At 48.0% G+C, this 21,740-nt stretch overlaps 1 pseudogene; it reads right to left on the bottom strand.

Annotated features, from left to right (window-relative positions):
- Positions 1-15,911: 15,911 nt before the first annotated feature.
- Positions 15,912-16,718, bottom strand: Gapdhl11 (glyceraldehyde-3-phosphate dehydrogenase like 11; annotated as a pseudogene).
- Between the last annotated feature and the right edge of the window lie 5,022 nt (positions 16,719-21,740).

Genomic DNA, 21,740 nt, shown 5'->3' with positions numbered 1-21,740 from the left:
TGTCTCTGGTGTGTCCTGTTCCACGATGCCCTCCCTGCCATGATGGCTTAGGAGAGATATGGGCTATGATGAATCTAACCACACCCGGGTTCAGAGCCATCATGAAGAACCTGGAAAGTCAAAGCAAGACCTGAGAAGTCTGCCTACTCTTCTCCCAGCCAATCAGAAGTGGTAAGGAGACATGTGGCCACCAATCTCAAACCCATAAGAGATGCCTGAGCGCACTAGTGGTGGGAAAGAAATAGCAGGAACTTCTACACAAATTCTAAACCATGGAGCCGGATACAACATTCTGATCAGTTCACCAATTCCTGATATCTTTCAGGGTCTCCAAGTTACTATCTGTCAAATGGGACCACTTGACTACATGAAGGCCTCCCAGACTAGACTTCTAGGATTCCCACACCAGGGTAAGAAGGTACATGTCTACAGCAGTGATCTCAGGCTGCACCTCAGCCCTCCTCAGTCAGGCTGTAGGAGTGAGACCCAGATATCCGTGTGTTAATACAACACCCCGCCTGCTTCCTCCGCTCACCAATTTTTAAGGATGGTACATTCCAGATAGCATTAAGTCTCTTCCAACCCTGAAGGCTGATTTGACCATAAATTCTTGGGCTAGAATTTTTCTGGAGGCTGAAAAGGATCATCAGATGACCAGTCTCATAGGTTTGAAGAATAAACATGAAAATTCTTCCCAAATTTTATCAACTATGATAAAAGGCTTGCATTCTGGACAATGGCTTTAATCTAGTTTTCATTTCTTAGGTATAATGCCTCATTAAGGCATCTGTTAAATAGCTGTAATATTAATTTAATAGAAGGGGGTTCTAGCAGAACCATATTGGAATTGTCCATTTAATGGATGGACAATTATAGTCTTTAATGGATGACTTGAGTAGACCTCATTCACAACAGTGCTACACAAATTAAAATTAGTCAGTAACATTCATAGTAATTTCTCAGAAGCTGTGAAGGATACCCATTGCTGAGTAGGCAAGCACAGAGATGGACTACAGAAGAGAAAGTGTTGGAGCAGCGGGAAATCCAGAATGGGTCCTGAGGGTTCACTGTTCTGGGTCTCAGGAGATTTCAATGAAGAAAGACGGTTTCTAATCACCACGATGGAACACAGAAGGCTTCAGCCTTCGTGTGCATTTACAGAAAACATGCTTTCTCTTTTTGCTCCATCAGGCTGAGCTCCAGGTGGGGAAGAGTGTGGAAGAGATGAAATTGGGAAGAAGAAAAGGATGAAAAAACAGAAGTTTAAAGAGGGCCACGACTTTGGACTGTGGACCAGGCACAGGGGGATGGACTAGGATAGTGCAGGTTGGTTGGGATGCTGAGTGGGATGGGATGAGATGTAGAACACTACATTGTTTCTGCCTCCAGGACACCACTCAGAAGCCCAATCAAGCGATGTGTCCTCTCAAAGCCTAAGGCTATCTCCATATTTATCTCATTCATCTCCCTTGAGATGAATATGAGTAACCATGGATAACCATTCCCCACCCAGGAACTCCTCTTTATCCCCACTCTCCTAACCTTCACCATCTTCCTGGCCACTCCCTAAATCCCTTCAATGGATCTTTATAGCCCAGACATATATATACATATATATATACACACATACATATACATATATGTGTGTGTGTGTATACGTATGTATATATACACATATATACATACACATATACATATATGTATGTATGTATGTGTATATATATGTTGGGTTGCCTTCAACCCCATCTTTGGACTTCTCTCCCAACGTTCCTCCATGTGTGGTCACAGCCAGAACTTTAGGTCACATCTAAGACTTAACAGAATCACGTATTGTCAATCACGTATTATCTTCCTCCTCCCAACTGGATTAAAAGCTCAGTAAGAACAAAGGCTATGCTTTGATCCTTCTGGATCCTCGGTTTTCTCCAGCAAACCTGACCCTGGCAGAGGCTCGCTGAATGTTGGTGTGAAAACATTGCCCTTTGACCTCACCACGTAAGTGCACCCATACCCACCTCAGGAAGTTGTCTCATTGTCTCTGTAACTCAGATACAAGGCCCAATTATACCTTACTTCCTCTCTTTTGTTCACACCCCCCACCCAACCTTTCTTGAAGGCCTACTGAATGTCAACTTGCATAGGAACTCAAGTGTCCACTGCTCCCAGCTCGTATCCTCAGAGTCCCATCTCTTGCCCTCATCCTCCCACACAGCAGCTGCCCAGTCATGCCTCAGCTCTCCCATAGCTTCCTTGACTCCATACTTGGCCACATAGAGACAAGATGACCGTTGTAATGTGACTCAGACTACTGTCCTTATAACCACTTAAAACCCACAAATAACTTCCCCATAACGATTTTTTTTTATTTTTTTTGTTTGTTTAAAGATTTATTTATTTATTTTATTAAGCACACTGTAGCTGTCTTCAGACACACCAGAAGAGGGAGTCAGATCTCATTACAGATGGTTGTGAGCCACCATGTGGTTGCTGGGATTTGAACTCAGGACCTCTGAAAGAGCAGTCAGTGCTCTTAACCTCTGAGCCATCTCTCCAGCCCCCCATAACGATTTTTTAAGTCATGCTTTTCAGCAGAATTCCCATGACCCTCCCTGATGGCTCCAAGCTTCCCCCTCCCAGTGCCTGTTCTGTTAACTCTAGACCCTCAAATGTGCCTCTGCTCTGCTCTCAGTGTGTGCACGTGAGTTATTCCTTTGTGGAACATTTTTTTTCCATAGTCCCTCAACCCTATGTCAACCTCATCTTCTGCATTTGTCTCTGTTCTACCAGAAATTTCCCTCATGGCCCATCCCCACCTTCCTAGCTCAGCAGCCCCTCCCCCACCAACCTCTGTCAGTCTTTGTGTCTTCTAAGCCAGGACTTTGCCTAGTGTATTTGCCATTAGAACCATCAAATATCTTCATATGGTATAGAAAACACCCTTTGCATAGAATATATTTAGCAGTCACACACCTTTAATCTCAGCACTCAGGGAGCCTCTGAGGCAGAAGGATCATGAGTTCCAAGCCAGCCTGAGGTATACATAAAAACTTTATGTCAAAAACACAAGAAAGAGATCTCCGGGTGTTGTCCCGTAGTAGAGAACCTTGCATAACATGCTTAAAGCCTTAGGAGCAATTCTCAGATCAGGAAAACAATGTTCATAAGTATTTGACTTAGCCAGTCAAAGGGGCTCATACCAGTAATCCAATTACTTGGGAGGCTGAGGGAGAAAGATTGCCATGAGTTCAAAGTCAACAGTGAGTACCAGACCAGCCAGGGGTACATAGTATAATACCCTATCACAAACACACACACATACACACACACACACACACACACACACACACACACACACACACACACAGGGGTCAGGGAGTCAGTGTTGTTTGTTGCCTGGTTTAAAAAAAAAAAAGCCAGGTGTGACTATAATGATGGATGGGCATTGGTTCACACAGATGCCATGATGAGAGCAGTGACCTTGTGATTTGTCCTTAGCTGATCTATATGCTACGTACCCTCCCATGCTAGCAGGCTCTGTATCCAGAAAGAGTTCCCAAGTACCAAAGCTGCCCTATGTCATTGCCTGGTCCTGACACGCATGCACAGAACCACAAGTCTACACTCCACCGACAGCTGGAACGTGCAGCAGCTGGAACATGTAGCCAGTGTGACCATGCAACAGCTGGAACGTGTAGCCAGTGTGACCATGCAGCAGCTGGAACGTGTAGCCAGTGTGACCCTGCAGCAGCTGGAACGTGTAGCCAGTGTGGCCATGCAATAGCTGGAACATGTAGCCAGTGTGACCATGCAGCAGCTGGAACGTGTAGCCAGTGTGGCCATGCAGCAGCTGGAACATGTAGTCAGTGTGACCATGCAGCAGCTGGAACGTGTAGTCAGTGTAACCATGCAGCAGCTGGAACGTGTAGCCAGTGTGGCCATGCAGCAGCTGGAACATGTAGTCAGTGTAACCATGCAGCAGCTGGAACGTGTAGCCAGTGTGACCCTGCAGCAGCTGGAACATGTAGCCAGTGTGGCCATGCAGCAGCTGGAACATGTAGCCAGTGTGACCATGCAGCAGCTGGAACGTGTAGCCAGTGTGGCCATGCAGCAGCTGGAACGTGTAGCCAGTGTGACCATGCAATAGCTGGAACATGTAGCCAGTGTGACCATGCAGCAGCTGGAACGTGTAGCCAGTGTGACCCTGCAGCAGCTGGAACGTGTAGCCAGTGTGACCATGCAGCAGCTGGAACGTGTAGCCAGTGTAACCATGCAGCAGCTGGAACATGTAGCCAGTGTGACCATGCAGCAGCTGGAACATGTAGTCAGTGTGACCATGCAGCAGCTGGAACATGTAGTCAGTGTGACCATGCAGCAGCTGGAACATGCAGCCAGTGTGACCATGCAGCAGCTGGAACGTGTAGTCAGTGTGACCCTGCAGCAGCTGGAACGTGTAGCCAGTGTGACCATGCAGCAGCTGGAACGTGTAGCCAGTGTGACCCTGCAGCAGCTGGAACGTGTAGCCAGTGTGACCCTGCAGCAGCTGGAACGTGTAGCCAGTGTGACCCTGCAGCAGCTGGAACGTGTAGCCAGTGTGACCCTGCAGCAGCTGGAACGTGTAGCCAGTGTGACCCTGCAGCAGCTGGAACGTGTAGCCAGTGTGACCATGCAATAGCTGGAACATGTAGCCAGTGTGACCATGCAGCAGCTGGAACATGTAGTCAGTGTAGTCAGTGTGACCATGCAGCAGCTGGAACGTGTAGCCAGTGTGACCATGCAGCAGCTGGAACGTGTAGTCAGTGTGACCATGCAGCAGCTGGAACATGTAGTCAGTGTAACCATGCAGCAGCTGGAACATGTAGCCAGTGTGACCATGCAGCAGCTGGAACATGTAGTCAGTGTGACCATGCAGCAGCTGGAACGTGTAGCCAGTGTGACCCTGCAGCAGCTGGAACGTGTAGCCAGTGTGACCCTGCAGCAGCTGGAACGTGTAGCCAGTGTGACCCTGCAGCAGCTGGAACGTGTAGCCAGTGTGACCATGCAGCAGCTGGAACGTGTAGCCAGTGTGACCATGCAATAGCTGGAACGTGTAGCCAGTGTGACCATGCAATAGCTGGAACATGTAGCCAGTGTGACCATGCAGCAGCTGGAACGTGTAGCCAGTGTGACCCTGCAGCAGCTGGAACGTGTAGCCAGTGTGACCATGCAGCAGCTGGAACATGTAGTCAGTGTGACCATGCAATAGCTGGAACATGTAGCCAGTGTGACCATGCAGCAGCTGGAACGTGTAGCCAGTGTGACCATGCAGCAGCTGGAACGTGTAGTCAGTGTGACCATGCAGCAGCTGGAACATGTAGTCAGTGTAACCATGCAGCAGCTGGAACATGTAGCCAGTGTGACCATGCAGCAGCTGGAACATGTAGTCAGTGTGACCATGCAGCAGCTGGAACGTGTAGCCAGTGTGACCCTGCAGCAGCTGGAACGTGTAGCCAGTGTGACCCTGCAGCAGCTGGAACGTGTAGCCAGTGTGACCCTGCAGCAGCTGGAACGTGTAGCCAGTGTGACCATGCAGCAGCTGGAACGTGTAGCCAGTGTGACCATGCAATAGCTGGAACATGTAGTCAGTGTGACCATGCAGCAGCTGGAACATGTAGTCAGTGTGACCATGCAGCAGCTGGAACGTGTAGCCAGTGTGACCCTGCAGCAGCTGGAACGTGTAGCCAGTGTGACCATGCAGCAGCTGGAACGTGTAGTCAGTGTGACCCTGCAGCAGCTGGAACGTGTAGCCAGTGTGACCCTGCAGCAGCTGGAACGTGTAGCCAGTGTGACCCTGCAGCAGCTGGAACGTGTAGCCAGTGTGACCATGCAATAGCTGGAACGTGTAGCCAGTGTGACCATGCAATAGCTGGAACATGTAGCCAGTGTGACCCTGCAGCAGCTGGAACGTGTAGCCAGTGTGACCATGCAATAGCTGGAACGTGTAGCCAGTGTGACCATGCAGCAGCTGGAACATGTAGTCAGTGTGACCATGCAGCAGCTGGAACATGTAGTCAGTGTAACCATGCAGCAGCTGGAACATGTAGCCAGTGTGACCATGCAGCAGCTGGAACATGTAGTCAGTGTGACCATGCAGCAGCTGGAACGTGTAGCCAGTGTGACCCTGCAGCAGCTGGAACGTGTAGCCAGTGTGACCCTGCAGCAGCTGGAACGTGTAGCCTGTGTGACCCTGCAGCAGCTGGAACGTGTAGCCAGTGTGACCATGCAGCAGCTGGAACGTGTAGCCAGTGTGACCATGCAATAGCTGGAACATGTAGCCAGTGTGACCATGCAGCAGCTGGAACATGTAGTCAGTGTGACCATGCAGCAGCTGGAACGTGTAGCCAGTGTGACCCTGCAGCAGCTGGAACGTGTAGCCAGTGTGACCATGCAGCAGCTGGAACGTGTAGTCAGTGTGACCCTGCATCAGCTGGAACGTGTAGTCAGTGTGACCCTGCCCCTGTAGTTCCACCATTAAAGGACAGAGTGTGAGCCTCAGTGCTGTGACCTTTGAGAGTCTGCAAATCAGAAGTCAAGCCCCAACTCACACTCGAGCCCCAGTTCAACAACAGAAGCTGAGTAGTAGGAGTGGTGTCTACTTTGGAAGCATTTACTCCACATACATTGAACTGTACCTTCAGCCAAAAGTGAGGGAGAGAGAAATGATGTCACATATTATGCTTCCAGCAGCCCTCTGTCCACAGAGAGCTTGCCTTGCAGGGATCATGAGGTGGAGAGCCTTGGCTGCCGCACGTCTCCTCCACCAGTGTGTGGTTATAACTGTTTTCCATGATGACGCAGGCCACACTTACACATGCTACAGTGTGTGCATGTCTACCTGACGCTGTTTATGGTGGCAGCATGAAATTGCCACGGCAGGAATTTCAACACTGAAATTCACACAGGAACAAGTGGGGCCTATTCAGGATGCCACTGCCTGCCTCAGCAGAGGTGATAACAAGGGCGAGCAAAAAACAGGAGATGCTGAGGATCCAGGGTCAGCCTCTGCCCTGCCCTTCCTGCTTGGCCCCAAGAGCCTGCCTAGAAGACACAAGGCAGCCCCACAGTTCCACAGTCCAGAGCTCTGCAAACACAGGCACTGACTGGAAATGGAGAGACTTATAACCTTAATATCTATGCGTCCGGTGTGGGGTGTGTGTGTGTGTGTGTGTCTGATACTTTCTTACAGTTTTAATCTGAATTATTCTCCACAAGCATGTTTCCCATTGTTTTGAAGGCTGTGGAGTCATTAGGATGCTGGGGCCTGTCGGGTGGAAGCGGGTCACAAAGGACCGTCTGTGGAGGTTCTAACTGGTTCTAACCTGCTTCCGATGCCTCCTGTCTGTCTCCATCTGAACAAAGAACAAGCTATCCATGCTGTAAGAGACAGAGCCCTCTGTATGACTGAGACAAACAAATTCTTCCCTGCTCAAGTTGTTTTTGTCAAGTATTTTGTAACTACAAGGAAAAATGTATGCATACGAATCAAAAATGTTAACCGGGCCAGGGAGTTCAGGCTTGGAGGAAGCTTAGGCAGGAGGGTCACAAGAGAAAGGCCAGCCTATCATACCAAGAGAGCTCAAAGCCAGCCTGGACAACACAGATGCTGTTCTGTAGAAATAAAGGGTAAAAAGGAAGCTGGGTTTTGTTGCTACAATCCCTTCCCTTGGAAAGATGTAAATTATGTATATGTCCTCCCCTATGGAGCCAACAACAGACCAACTTGTGAGTCCACACTTCACTATGGGGACCAGTGAGGGCTTAAACTTGCTTACCAAGCAGGAGTGGGATTACCAGCAGGAGCATGGGTGTCTTCAAAGCAGCCATACTGGAAGATTTGCATCTAACACTCTCCACAGCTGTGTACATGGAGTCCCCTTGTCTTACTTTGGTTTCTAGCGTATGATAGATCGTTGTGACCCTAAGCAACCTGGGAAGGAAAAGGTTTAATTTCCCCTTTGTGATGGATAGCCTTATGTCAACTTGACACGAGATAGAGTTATGGTAAAGGAGAAAACCTAAACTTGACAAAAAAAAAAAAAAAACAACTCCATAAAGTCCAGTTATAAGCCATTTTTAATTATGTTATTAAAACATAACAAATTATGTAAAAATTATGTTAATTAGTTGTTGCGGAGAGAGGACCCAGCCCCTTATGGGTGGTGTTATCCCTGGGCTCTCAGTCAGGGGTTTTCTAAGAAGGAAGACGGAGCAGTCAGTAAGCAGCACCCTTCCCCAATCTCTGCACCAGCTCCTGCCTCAGGATTCCTCATGGTTCAGTTCCTTTCCTGACGTCAGTTTGTGAACAGCAATGCGGAAGTATAAACCAAATAAACCCTTTCTTCCCCGCTTGCGTTTTGGTCATGGTAGTGTTTCATTGCAGAAATAGAAGCCTTGCTAAGATAACAGCCATTAAATTAGGTTGTGGTCGGGGTTGGGGATTTAGCTCAGTGGTAGAGCACTTGCCTAGTAAGCGCAAGGCCCTGGGTTCGGTCCCCAGCTCCAAAAAAAAGAAAAGAAAAAAAAAAGAAAGAAAAAGAAGAGCCCCACCAAGTCCTAATGTATGTCACCAAATATATAACTGAATTATCTCTTGCCACCTCTCAAATTATTGGCTCTTTCTATACCCCAGACCTCTGGAGACCAGGAGGAGTTCAGCAATGTTTCAGTCTCTAGGGTGTGGTCGCTTTGAATCTGCTGGTCCTCACCCCAAGGTCATCCCCAATTTAGTGGGTGAGGCAGTGAATGGTGGAAGAATGAGGTTATGTGTCTACGGGGTGGGAAAGGGAAAATACATGCCTATGTCCTTTGGGAACTGACCTTAGGATGAGGCCAGACATCTGCACTGGAGTAATGCAAGCAGGCAAACAGGCATGGGTGGGACGGGGTGGGACCTCGGGTGTCCCCAGATGAGGTCTAACTGGAAGCTTCAGCTGTGAGTGGGCTGAGAAGAAACCAGGGGAAATCGGGCAAGAGTAGAGGGATGGACAGAGGGATCAGGGTGAAGAATGTATGACCAGTGAGGAGGTAGCTATGGTCTGTGAGGAATGTCTGCAGTCTAGACCAAGGTTAGCACTGGAGATGCACAGAAATATGGTTTTCTTTGTTGTTTGTTTGAATGCTGGGAAGGAAACGCACACCATCGAGCCTGTGCAGCAATTCCTGTGCCCATGACCCACACTCCCAACCTTTCTTGATCTTCTGTTAGTTGATTAGTTGATTGGCTTTGATTTTTTTTTCTTTAAATAGGATCTCTGCCTTTACAGCCCAGGCTAGCCTGAAACTTACCCTATATACCAGGCTATCTGGGAACTCGGGATCTCCCTGCTTCGCCCTTCCAAATGCTAGGATTATAGGCATATTGTAAGCCTCTTCCAGCACAGCCATCTCAAATACTGTTATGAGGCAGGGGACCAGCGCCCGTGAGCAATGTTTCAGAACCACAGTCTCTGTCCCTTTGAACCTTCATACACCCACAGCCAGGGCCTAACGGAGGAAACGCATGCTTTCTAGGAGATGCAGGGGAGAGACGTGCATTCTAGACTGGTGAATAGAGAAGCTGAGGCCTACTGGCAGCAGCCCTGAAGAGTTGGGGACAGTACAGCAACCAAGGTCTGAGACAAAAAGGAAGTGGAAAAGGAGGCAGGAGAAGCTGGTTAAGTCCCAAAGAACAGGATCAAGGGGGGCACAGCTGAGTGGTACCACAAAAGTGTCCTTACCTCTCTTGTTTTTGTGATCTCCTAGTACCCTTGTGTCATTTAAAAATAAATGCTATGAGTGTGGATAAGTTCTCGTGTGTGGCTTCGCCCCACAGTTATGGGTCTACAGCACTGTCCTCCAAATCAGGACCAGGCGCTTTCCGAAGCTGCCCCTGCCTCAGCAAACTCTAGCAAGAAATACAAACCAGCCCTATGAAGTCTGCACTGGTGATCCTAGGAAGCCGAGGACGCAGACGCATCTGCCAAGAATCATGCCACAGCAGGCGTTGTCACATGACTGAACCTCTCCCCCATCCCCCAAATCATCTGTGTCTCCAGAACTTCAACTCACCCTGAGTAAAATCCCCATTGACGGGCTAGAACCAAGACTCTTTTCTGCAAGGTAGGAGCGCCCACCAGCTCTGCGCCTCATCCCGTGTTTACTACAGGGCTTACAGACTGCAATAACCCTGGAACACCCTATTATCCCACAGCCTAATTAACATAACAGATAGTTACAGTCTGCTTGTGGAGGCTGATTTTCCTCTGGGTAGGCCCTGACAGCCGCCTGGGCCTCATTCCAGGAGCTTTTTATGGTGGTAACCTCTTCCTTGACTGTGCTGAGTATGAGGTAAGCATAGCCTTAAACAAGGAAGACACAGAGGACTGGGGCTCCTGGAGTAGCGCAGCTCCAGCTGAGGCTGGAATCGCAGGCAGCTCAGCCTGTGGTGGCTTTCTCTTCTGATGCAGAGTCTCAGCTGCCCCTCAGAACGAATGCGTGTGGACACATTGCTAGGCTTCCCTTTCGGGCAAGCAAAGAAATTGCTTATCTCCCCCTGGTCTGCACTTCTGCCTTTGTGTATTGTCTCCCTTCCTCAAGCCAGCCTTCCCTCTGTCCTTCTGCTCAGATGAAGCGGGTGAGGTTAGCCAGAGTCCTGGAAGCCAGCCCGACTGGTCTCCTCACTTCAGCTACAGTAGCTTCTCTCCAGGCATGAGACTGGATGGCTCCGCACCATGGGCCTATGTCTTTACCTGGTCAGGCTGCTGTCACGAAAAGAACCGCAGACCAGGTACCTTATAAAAAAGTCTTCAAGGCCCTGAATGCTGGGATGTCCAAGGTCAAAGTGTCACATGATTTGATATTAACCAGGTCCCCAATCTATAAAATTGTTCTCTCGCTGAGACCTCACATAGCCAAGGTCCTGTGGGGTCTCTGGGAACTCTACAAAAAGGCACAGTACTCACCAGCCATGACCCAATCTCTCCTACAGATATTATGCACAACTTCATGGTTGGTTGTTTGTTTGTGAAACATGATTTTACAAGGAACTCTGACTGCACTTGTTACTTGATATACAATCCAAGATGACCCCAAACTCCCTGCCTCACATACAGACAGACAGACAGACAGACAGACATATACACATATATATAAACATACACATACACACATGTATATACGAAGTCCGCCACGAGTTCGTGAGTTTGACCACACACTTCCCAGGCAGCGGTGTTATTTCGGGAGGTCTCAGCAGGATCGCCTGACATTGCTTCCGTCTTGTGCTGTCTGCCTTGTGGCCCACACCACGTGAAGTGACAGCCACAGGCTTCTACTACACAGACCAAGCAGCCCCTTCTCTCCTACTACACTGCTGCACAATAACCTCAAAGGCAACCAGGAGGCAAAACAGACTACCCCTCCCCTAAAGGGTCTCTGTCAGGTGTTCTGGTCACAGTCACATAACAGTAACTACTGAATCATTACACCTGGGGGTCGGCTTCCTGTGAGTTTTGAGGGAACACAAACAGTCAGTGTTCGGCAGTCTACCTGGCTTCTGTCAGTGCCTCAGAGGGAGAGATGCCGGGTGTCGCCTTCCAGAGAGCCCTCCCCATCCCCTCTAACTCAGCCTGTCCCTTTTTCTTGGAAACTGGTGTTCTGTGGGTGATTTATTCTCAACTATGTGCAAAAGGTGGTGTCTTATGGTTTTACTGCTGTGAAGAGACACCATGACCCAGGCAACTCTTATAAAGTCAAACATTTAACCGGATTCAAAGGTTTAGCCCATTATCATCATGGAGGGAGCATGGCAGAGTGTGGACAAGTATGGTGCTGGAGGAGCTAAGACATCTACATCTTGATCCAAAGGCAGCCAGGGGGAAACTATTCCATACTGGGCAAACCTCGAGCTCTAGAACTAGAGGCCTGTCCCCACAGTGGCACACCTACTCCAACAAGGCCACTAGCAATGTCACTCCCCATGAGCCAAGCATTCAAACACAGAGTCTATGGGGGTCAAACCTATTCAAACCATCAGAGTGAGCCTCCCAGAAACTGCCCCGTTCCACTTCCTCTGTTCTCAGATGGTGCCTCAGGAAAGTGTGAGGTTAGCATCTCTGGAAAACCCCATGTCCAGCTCACATCTCTGTGTTAGAATCACTTGAGAGTGTCTAAAATGATGCCAAATTCCAGGCATCACGGCATCTCCAAAATTAAACCACAACCCCTGGGACATGAAACCTACCTAACATCTATCTTCTTTGAATTAATACAGCCTTTATAAACCATTCGCCTCTGTGGGCCTGTGGTTTTCCTGATGCTTGTAATCCCAAAGCTTCACACACTGGAGTAGGAAGAGCATGCATTCAGGGCCAGCCTGGGTAACGCAGTGAGATGCTATCTCTAAAAACCAAGGGCTGGGAATATGGCAAGATGCTGGGTTCCAGCCCCAGGACAGAAGAAGGAGAAGGAGAAGGAGGAGGAGGAGGAGGAGGGGGAGGAGGAGGAGGAGGAGGAGGAAGAGGAGGAGGAGGAAGAGGAGGAGGAGGAGGAGGAGGAGGAGAAGAAGAAGGAGAAGAAGAAGAAGAAGAAGAAGAAGAAGAAGAAGAAGAAGAAGAAGAAGAAGAAGAAGAAGAAGAAGAGGAAGACTGAGGAAGACTGAGGAAGACTGAGGAAGACTGAGGGAAGAGGAAGACTGAGGGAAGAGGAAGACTGAGGAAGAGGAAGAAAACAGGGTCAAACCCAAGTAGACACTCATTAAATTTTCTCTGTCTTGGTTCTTGCTGTTGAATGGATGGCTCACGACTAAGACTTGTGTTTGAAGAACAGTCACGCCTTACCATGATCACCAAGATAACCACAGCCACACCCTGGGACATCAACAGGGCCAGAGACCCCTCCAACTAAAGCCCAGAAGCAGGGACCTAGATGTGTCATGGCCTTTGAACTCTGAAAAATCTAACAGAGTCTTAGGGCTCAGCACAAAGGCTAGGTCCTTGCAGGTGTTTGGTGAAAGTCCACAAAGCTGATGTGACCAGGCACTTGTAGGTCACTTCAAGGGTCCTCAATTGGCTAAAGTGTTCAGTTTGAAACCCAGCACAAGTAGCTGAGGGTGCTATTTAACATATCAATGCAGACCTAACCTCCAGATTCTCCCAGCATTGCACATACCACCCTCAACTCATAACTCTCCAATCCCAAGGCCTGGGCTGCCCGACTCCCAGAGGCTCTTCTCAATAATACAGACATTTTGTTTACGGGACACTCTCTGGTAGCCTTGCCCTCCTGGCTGCTATACTTGACTCCCATCTCTCCTTTCCCCTTCCTCATTCCCCACATGGTTCAGTGTCATGACCACTCTGCACGCTCCCAAATGTGTCTGTCTCTGGCTAGGATAGCTAGAAAGAAAAGACTTGTTTCTATCTGGTATCCCCCCCCCCTGCAGTCCCAGGATTCCCTTGATCAAATTTGATATCTAGGGTCAGGTCCTATGGATACCCCTTGACTAGGATACTCTGAATGCTGATTGGCCAGAGCTGGGTCACTTATGTCTACTTTGGATTGATCATTAGGAAATAGAATACCTTCTTTAAGGGGATATCACTGCTCTTTAAAAGAAAGTAAGAGAGGCAGAAGGATCTGCGTTCACATGGCTAGGGAAGTACTTAGTAGAGCTTGGGTCTGGGCAGCTGCTCAGAACCATTTAACAGCTTAGCTCAGTGATACACATTTGTACTACAAGCACTGGAATAGGGGGCACAGGCAGGCAGATCCTCATAGCCGGCGGTTATAACCAACACATTAAAGTTCACATTCAGTGAGAGACCCTGTCTCAAAAACAATGAAGGTGGAGAGTGACTGAGAAAACACTCAATGTTGACTTCTGTTCTCTGCCTATACATTCACAGATAAGTACACACATACACACACATACACACGCATACACACGCATACACACACATACACACACATACATACACATACACACACATACACACACATACACATACACACACATATACATACACACACATACACATACACATATATACATACACACACACGTATGCACCAGTATAAATGTTAATAAAATATTTTTAAATAGGTAGCTATGGTAATTAATAATAACAACTACCCGCTCCACTGATCCTTTTATGCTTATTTTAATCATATATGTATGATTATCATTATACATATATTCTCATATGTCATTTATTTGAGATAATATCTCCCTATATGGCCCAAGTTGCCCTAGAATGGGAACTCTTCTGCGCTGGTCTCACAAGTACGAGGCTTACAGGTGTGTGCCACCATACCCACCTACCCTGAACTCCTGAAGGAGGAACAGGAGAGGCCACAGGCCCTACAATGGATCACTCCTGAGTAATACCACCTCACCTCAAATACTTTATCACGTTTCCCTTATCTGAGATCGCAGTTAGCACTGGTTGTCAAGAAGCAGTTTGCCTGAGGGTTGAATGAAAGGGGGCAGCAATCCTTCTCAGTGCCCAGGGGCTCGGGGCAGGAAGAATGTTCCATGTAGCGCATGCTGTACATTGTACAGTGGCAGCAGCTGAACCACAGCATCTTCGGTCCCTGCCGAGTCTCCCGTCACACATCTGACTACTGGACCATGAAGCAGTGCTAGTCTTTCCTGCAGAACATCCTTCTGAGACAAACTAGACCCCAGGAGACAGTGCGGTGACACATGTCAGTCTTGTGCTCCAGTCTGCCCTGCAATCATCATTTCTGTCTCTGATTTCTGTGGCCCAGATTACACCCAACTGGAGATAACTAACAGAACAGTTCTGAACTCCCTGCTCTGATCTCATTTCACCTAGAATGGGGACAACCCCTGGGGAAATGCCATCACTGCAACCAGGAGTAGCATTTCACCCTTTGCTCCCTGAGGGTTTCCTAAGTATCCCAAAGAACTCAGTGGTTTCTTTCAGCCAGGACACAGGCCAGTTTGGAAGAGTTTTGGGGCATCATACTTACTATAGCTGAACAAAGTACCTAACAGAAGGAACTCTAAAGGGTAGAGGACCATGTTTGCTAGGGGTTCCAAAGGGCATAATTCGTTATGGCAGGAAGGCAAGACGTTAGGGTGGGCTCAGTTCATAGCAGTGGGATAATGTCCCAGAACTCCTGGCCTGGAAAGTGTACCAGAGAGCAGAGATCTCAAGTCAACATGAAAAGTAGATAGCCTTCAAGCCACACTCCCCATCCTGAAGTGATCCACTTACCTGATTAGGCCACAACCTCACTGTCTTAGTTAGGATTTCATTGCTGTGAAGAGACACCATAACCATGGCAACTCTTATAGAAAGAAGAATCTAGTTGGGAGTGGCTTAGTTTCAGAGTTTTAGTCCACTATCATCGTGGTGGGAAACATGGCAGCATCCACACAGTCATGATGCTGGAGGAACCCAGATATCAATCTACTTCTTCATGCACAGGCAACAAGGAGAGCAGATTCCACACTGGGCATAACTTGAGCTAAGGAGACCTCAAAGCCTCCCCCCACCGTGACACTTTCTCCAGCAAGCCCACACCTCCTGATAGGCCAAGTATTTAAACACATGAGTCTATTGGGGGCCAAACCTATTTAAACCGCCACACTCCCTAAACATTGCCACCAGAAAAGATCCAACTGTTCAAACACAAGAGCCTGTAGGCAACAGTTCAGACTCAAACTCTAATAGTCCTGGTTGAAAACATGACTCAAAGTCCCCTAGAGCCATAAGAATGTTGGAGAAAACTCATAGCATGTACTGCACATTCTCGACTACATTCCCAGGCTGTGGAAGTCTCTGGGCTAGCTCAGTCACTTTCCACCACAATCCAAATATCTGCTGTAAACCACTCATGGCTATCCCAGACTGCCTGCCAGGAACTGGCTTTTTTGGGGGGCGGGGTGCAGCAAACTTTATTGATAATATTCAAGAGAGTAGGGAGGGCTCCATAGGCCCCTCCTGTTATTATGGGAATCCGAGATGGAAACTGTGAGGCAGAGGCTCAGTGTTGAGGGCTGAGTTGGGACAGGGACTCTTCAGCATCTGAGGGCCTCTCTCTTTCTCACAGTGTCCTTGCTTGGGTGGATGGTCCAGTGTTTCTTACTCCTTGGAGGCCATGGAGGCCATGAGGTCTACCACCCTGTTGCTATAGCCATATGCATTGTCATACCAGAAAACGAGCTTTACAAAGTTGTCATTGAGAGCAATGCCAGCCCCAGCACCAAAGGTGGAAAAGTGGGAATTGCTGTTGAAGTCACAGGAGACAACCTGGTCGTCAGGGTAGCCCAGGATGCCCTTTAGTGGGCCCTCAGATGCCTGCTTCACCACCTTCTTGATGTCATCATACTCGGCAGGTTTCTCCAGGCGGCATGTCAGATCCACAACGGATACATTGGGGGTAGGAACATGAAAGGCCATGCTAGTTAGCTTCCCGTTAAGCCCTGGGATGACCTTGCCCACAGCCTTGGCAGCACCAGTGGATGCAGGGATGGTGTTCTGGGCTGCCCCACGGCCATCACGCCATAGCTTTCTAGAGGGACCATTCACAGTCTTCTGAGTGGCAGGATGGCATGGCCTGTGGTCATGAGCCCTTCCATGATGTCAGAGTTGTCATGGATGACCTTGGCCAGGGGGGCTGAGCAGATGATGGTACAGGATGCATTCCAGACAATCTTAAGTTGTCATACTTCTCATGGTTCACAGCCATCACAAACATGGGAGCATTGGCAGAAGGGGCAGAGACGATGACCCTTTTGGCCCCACCCTTCAAGTGAGCCCCAGCCTTCTCCATGGTGGTGAAGACGCCAGACTTGAGACAGTCACACTGAAACGAGTCTGTTCCTTCTAGTGCTGTAAGCACGTTGTCCCTTCTTAGCCCCACATGTCACTCCCCTTGCTGTGTAATAGGGCGGTCATGTAAAGATATTCCACTTCTCCTCCATGACTTTAGCTCATCACTGAAATGAAGTCATTTGCAGACCCTTCATCTCAAGTTCTTAAAACGGGAAAAGTTACATCATTTTTAATTATTTACTTTTATTCTCTCTTGGTGTTGGGACTCTTATATCCCAAAATACAAAAACCATAGGCCTAAAATGTTCAAATATACACTCGGTATAAAAATTCTTCCCTAAACTCCTCAACTTTTCCTCTGTCTCTAGTCTATTTCTGTCCCAACAGATTTTTCAATCAAACTTCCCAGTCCTAGGAGCTTCTCATGGAATTTCTGACTATCCTGAGACTCTGTGACAGACTGATCCAAAGCAGGGTGTGTGTGTGTGTGTGTGTCTGTGTGTCTAGGTGTCTTTGTGTGTGTCTGTGTGTCTGTGTGTCTGTGTGTCTGTGTCTGTGTGTGTCTCTGTGTGTGTTTGTACATGTGTGTATGTGTGTATATATATATGTGTGTTCTGTGTGCCTGTGTGTGTATATGTGTGTATGTGTGTGTGTCTATGTGCCTGTGTGTGTATATGTGTGTGTGTTTGTAAATGTGTGTACGTGTGTATATGTGTGTGTGTCTGTGTCTGTGTGTGTCTGTGTGTCTATGTGTCTCTGTGTGTGTGTCTGTGTGTGTCTGTGTGCCTGTGTCTGTGTGTCTCTGTGTGTGTGTTTGTACATGTGTGTATGTGTGTGCATATATGTGTGTGTCTATGTGCCTGTGTGTGTATATGTGTGAGTGTGTATGTGTATATGTGTGTGGGTGTGTGTGTATATGTGTGTGTGAGTGTGTGTATATGTGTGTGTGTCTGTGTCTGTGTGTGTCTGTGTGTCTATGTGTCTCTGTGTGTGTCTGTGTGCCTGTGTCTGTGTGTCTCTGTGTGTGTTTGTACATGTGTGTATGTGTGTGCATATATGTGTGTGTCTATGTGCCTGTGTGTGTATATGTGTGACTGTGTATGTGTATATGTGTGTGTGAGTGTGTGTGTATATGTGTGTGAGTGTGTGTGTATATGTGTGTGTATATGTGTGTATGTGTGAGTGCATATGAGTGTGTGTGTATGTGTGTGTGTCTACATGCCTCTGTGTGTGTGTATGTGTGAGTGTGTATGTGTGTGTGTGTCCTACTCCTTGTATTTCATTTTTAAGTGCAGTTTGCATGCATGTCCTTACATGACATGCCTGTCTGGAGCTTGCAGAGACCCGAAAAGAGCATCAAATTCCCTGGAACTGGAGTTAATGGTGTTTGTAAGCCACTGTGAGAGACGGATGCTTTCAGTTGAACCTGAGTCCTCTGCAGGAGCAGCCAGTGTTCTTAAACCCTGACCCATCGCTCTGGCTCTTTGTGCATCATTTCTAAGCAGTCTTCAGGGAATGAGACAACATGGAAATAAAAAGCTCACGCTGCAGCCAATTGTCTTTGTGTGCATTCTTAGTTTGTCTTAAAAAAAAAAAAGCACAACCCTGTTGGGGGTCAGTCTGGTGCTGTAACAGTGGCCCCCAAGAGCTAGTCGCAGTCCCAACAAGCACACTCTCGTGTACGCCAAATGATGTTATGTAAACTTTGCTCCCCAGTCTTCTCTGACTGTGGTGGACGGCCAGTCACTGGGGAGACTAGAGGTATGTGTGGTTTTAGTTATTGTCCTGGGGGCTGGGGGGAAGCACAGGTAGGGACCAAGAGTAGAAAGAAAGGGAGAGAGGGGAGAAAGAAGACCGAGAGAGAAGGAGGTTTCCATTAGATCAGATGGACCAGGAGCAAGTGGCCAAGAGAAGTGGCCCCTGAGGACAGACTAGAGGAATGAAAGGAGCCCAGGCAATACTCAGACAGCGAGTGACTTGGAGTATGGCTGGGAAACGGGCTGTCGTGGGTAGAAAAACAGTTTACAGGCAATCCCCTAGTAACGGTGCTAAAGCTGGTTAAATAATTCCACAGGACTCTGCCTCAATTATCGGGGGCTGGCCTGGTCACATTAAGAACTATTAGAATTATCAAGTCCCACATAACAACACAACCCAACATTAAAACTAAAAAAATTTTTTCATCCAATACTGCCTTGTTTTCCAAGTACGGTAATACAAACCCAGCACTCAGGAGACGGAAGCACAAAGATTATGAGTTCAAAGCCAGCCTGGGCTAAGTACTGAGCCAAAAATGAATAAGAGATAAGAGGACGCTGTGAAATGAGAGGGATTTAGAATCTAGAATAGATCCATGGTAGGTCGGGAGGTTTCAGCAAGGTAATCTCCCAACACAGCGTGTCTATGGCCGGTCTATGGGAAAGAAATTCTACTTTTGTGGCCTGCCTTTGCAAGGGAGTTTATGAGTCAGGCAGGAGCTCTAGATAAAGCCCAAAACTTACATATGACACCATGACCTCAGGGTCTGTGCTCCTCAGTGGTGCCAACCACTCGCAGACACTCTTTGTGACAAAGCCATGCCATGACACCCTTCTTGCATACTCCAAGTGATAGGCAACCCAGACTAGACAACTTCATTGTCCACTCTGATCCCTTTACCCCTGGTGAGTAGAAGCAGCCCCAGGGTCTCAGGCCATAGCTTCCCACATTCAGACTACACCTGTGACAAGCATAGACAGGTGCTGACACAGCTTGAGAGATATCAACGCTGCCCTCTGCACCTGCAGGAGGACACTAAGTAGCTTCACCTTGACCTTGGGCAGGTAAAAGGCTTAAGAACACCATTAGGGGGCTGGAGAGATGGCTCAGTGGTTAAGAGCACTGACTGCTCTTCCAGAGGCCCTGAATTCAAATCCCAGCAACCACATGGTGGCTCACAGCCATCTCTAATGAGATCTGACTCCCTCTTCTGGTGTGTCTGAAGACAGCTACAGTGTAGTCATATATAATAAATAAATAAATCTTTAAAAAGGAAAAAAGAACACCATTAGGGTAGTGACATTCTGATGGGTGTCCCCACCAGCGGGGACCCAGTTATTCAGGGTCCTGAAGAAGCCTTCTACCTATGTATCAATGGGGGTGAAGAGAAGGAGACCAAGCAAAAGTTCTGTTGTTAAGGTCTCCTTTAATGGGGTTGGGGATTTAGCTCAATGGTAGAGCGCTTGCCTAGTGAGCGAGCACAAGGCCCTGGGTTCGGTCCCCAGCTCCGAAAAAAAGAAAAAAAAAAAGGTCTCCTTTAATGGGGCGAGCATTACAGGTTTTAAGGCTTTCAGGCAGGGGGAGTGTCCTTTGTGAAACACAAAGGATGGAGGGAGGAGGGCATTCCAGCAGCGATAGCAGAAGGTGAAGAGGTCATGCGATGGAGACCGTGCTTGCTCAGGCTGAAACATCCTGTGAATGTTATCTTTCTGTGCCGTAAATTCCTGGGAGAGGCTTTTGTCCAACAATCTCAAGACTTTATGGCAGTCATTTCAAGGTTGAATCTCTGTGGCCATGCAGCCAAGAGTCACACAGCCACTTTGAGCCATAGTCACAAAGCGGCCAGGCCCAAATCCAATATGGCTCCCTACAGATGGGCTGTCACAGCCCAGAGCAGTGACAATGACTCTGAGGTTGGGACCGAGGGATGATATCTCTTAATAAAGACCAAGTGTCCAGCTTCACTCTTCATAGTTTCCACTGTATCACACACAGTCATGGGAGGTCAGCCTAACCTAAAATGACCAAGACTCAAATGGTGCCACCCCAGCTATAAGAGTGGCCAACTGAGGCTTCCTCCCCACCACTGCCCTTTGTGTGGTTGAACAGCTGTTTTGCGGTTGTCTGCTCCTAACATGGGCTTGCTTCATTTATTTTTTTTCACTTTTTATTGGCATTTAATAATTGAATTCATTACAATATTTTCATAAATGTATATCATGCCTGTACTGGCTGGTTTTCTGTTAACTTGGCACAAGCTGGAGCCGTCACAGAGAAAGGAGCCTCCCTTGAGGAAATGTCTTCATGAAATCCAGCTGTAAGGCATTTTCTCAATTAGGGATCAATGGGGAGGTGCCATCCCTCGGTTGGTGGACCCCGGTTCTACAAGAAAACAGGCTGAGTAAGCCAGAGGAAGCAAGCCCAGTAAGCAGCACCCCTCTGTGGCCTCTGCATCAGCTCCTGCCTCCAGGTTTCAACCCTGTTTGCATTCCTGTCCCAACATCCTCAAATGATGAATAAGGAAGTGTAAGCATGTTTTGCTTGGTTTTTGGTCCCGGTGTTCTGTAGCAGCAAGAGAAACCCTACCGAGACACCGCCTTTCCCCCCCCCCCCCCCCCCCCCGGAGCTGGGGACCGAACCCAGGGCCTTGCGCTTCCTAGGTAAGCGCTCTGCCACTGAGCTAAATCCCCAGCCCCGACACCGCCTTTGATTATATCTACTCTGTTATACTTACTTGCCCCTCCCGCATGCCACTGATCCCCTTCCTCTTTATAAATAGTCCCTCTCCTATGTGCATTTCTTTTTTTTTTTTTTAATTTTTTTTAAGATTTTATTTTATTGTATGAGTACACTGTAGCTACCTTCAGACACACCAGAAGAGGGCATCAGATCTCATTACAGATGGTTGTGAGCCACCATGTGGTTGCTGGGATTTGAACTCAGGACCTCAGGAAGAGCAGTCGGTGTTCTTAAGCACTGAGCCATCTCTCCAGCCCCCACTACGTGCATTTCTTATTGTCACTGCCTTTTAAACCTAGACCCTGCGTATGAGAGTGCCTGAAGGTTCTATGCCAAAGTAACAGTAAATAAATAATAAATACAGTGAAAAAAATTCATTACTTGGGAATTTGTTTTTAATTAAACAATAAGACTTGACAGGACCTG

This window comes from Rattus norvegicus, chromosome 1 (assembly GCF_036323735.1).
Source record: "Rattus norvegicus strain BN/NHsdMcwi chromosome 1, GRCr8, whole genome shotgun sequence".
NCBI classification, from domain to species: Eukaryota; Metazoa; Chordata; class Mammalia; order Rodentia; family Muridae; genus Rattus; species Rattus norvegicus.
This window is presented reverse-complemented; position numbering and strand designations above follow the sequence as displayed.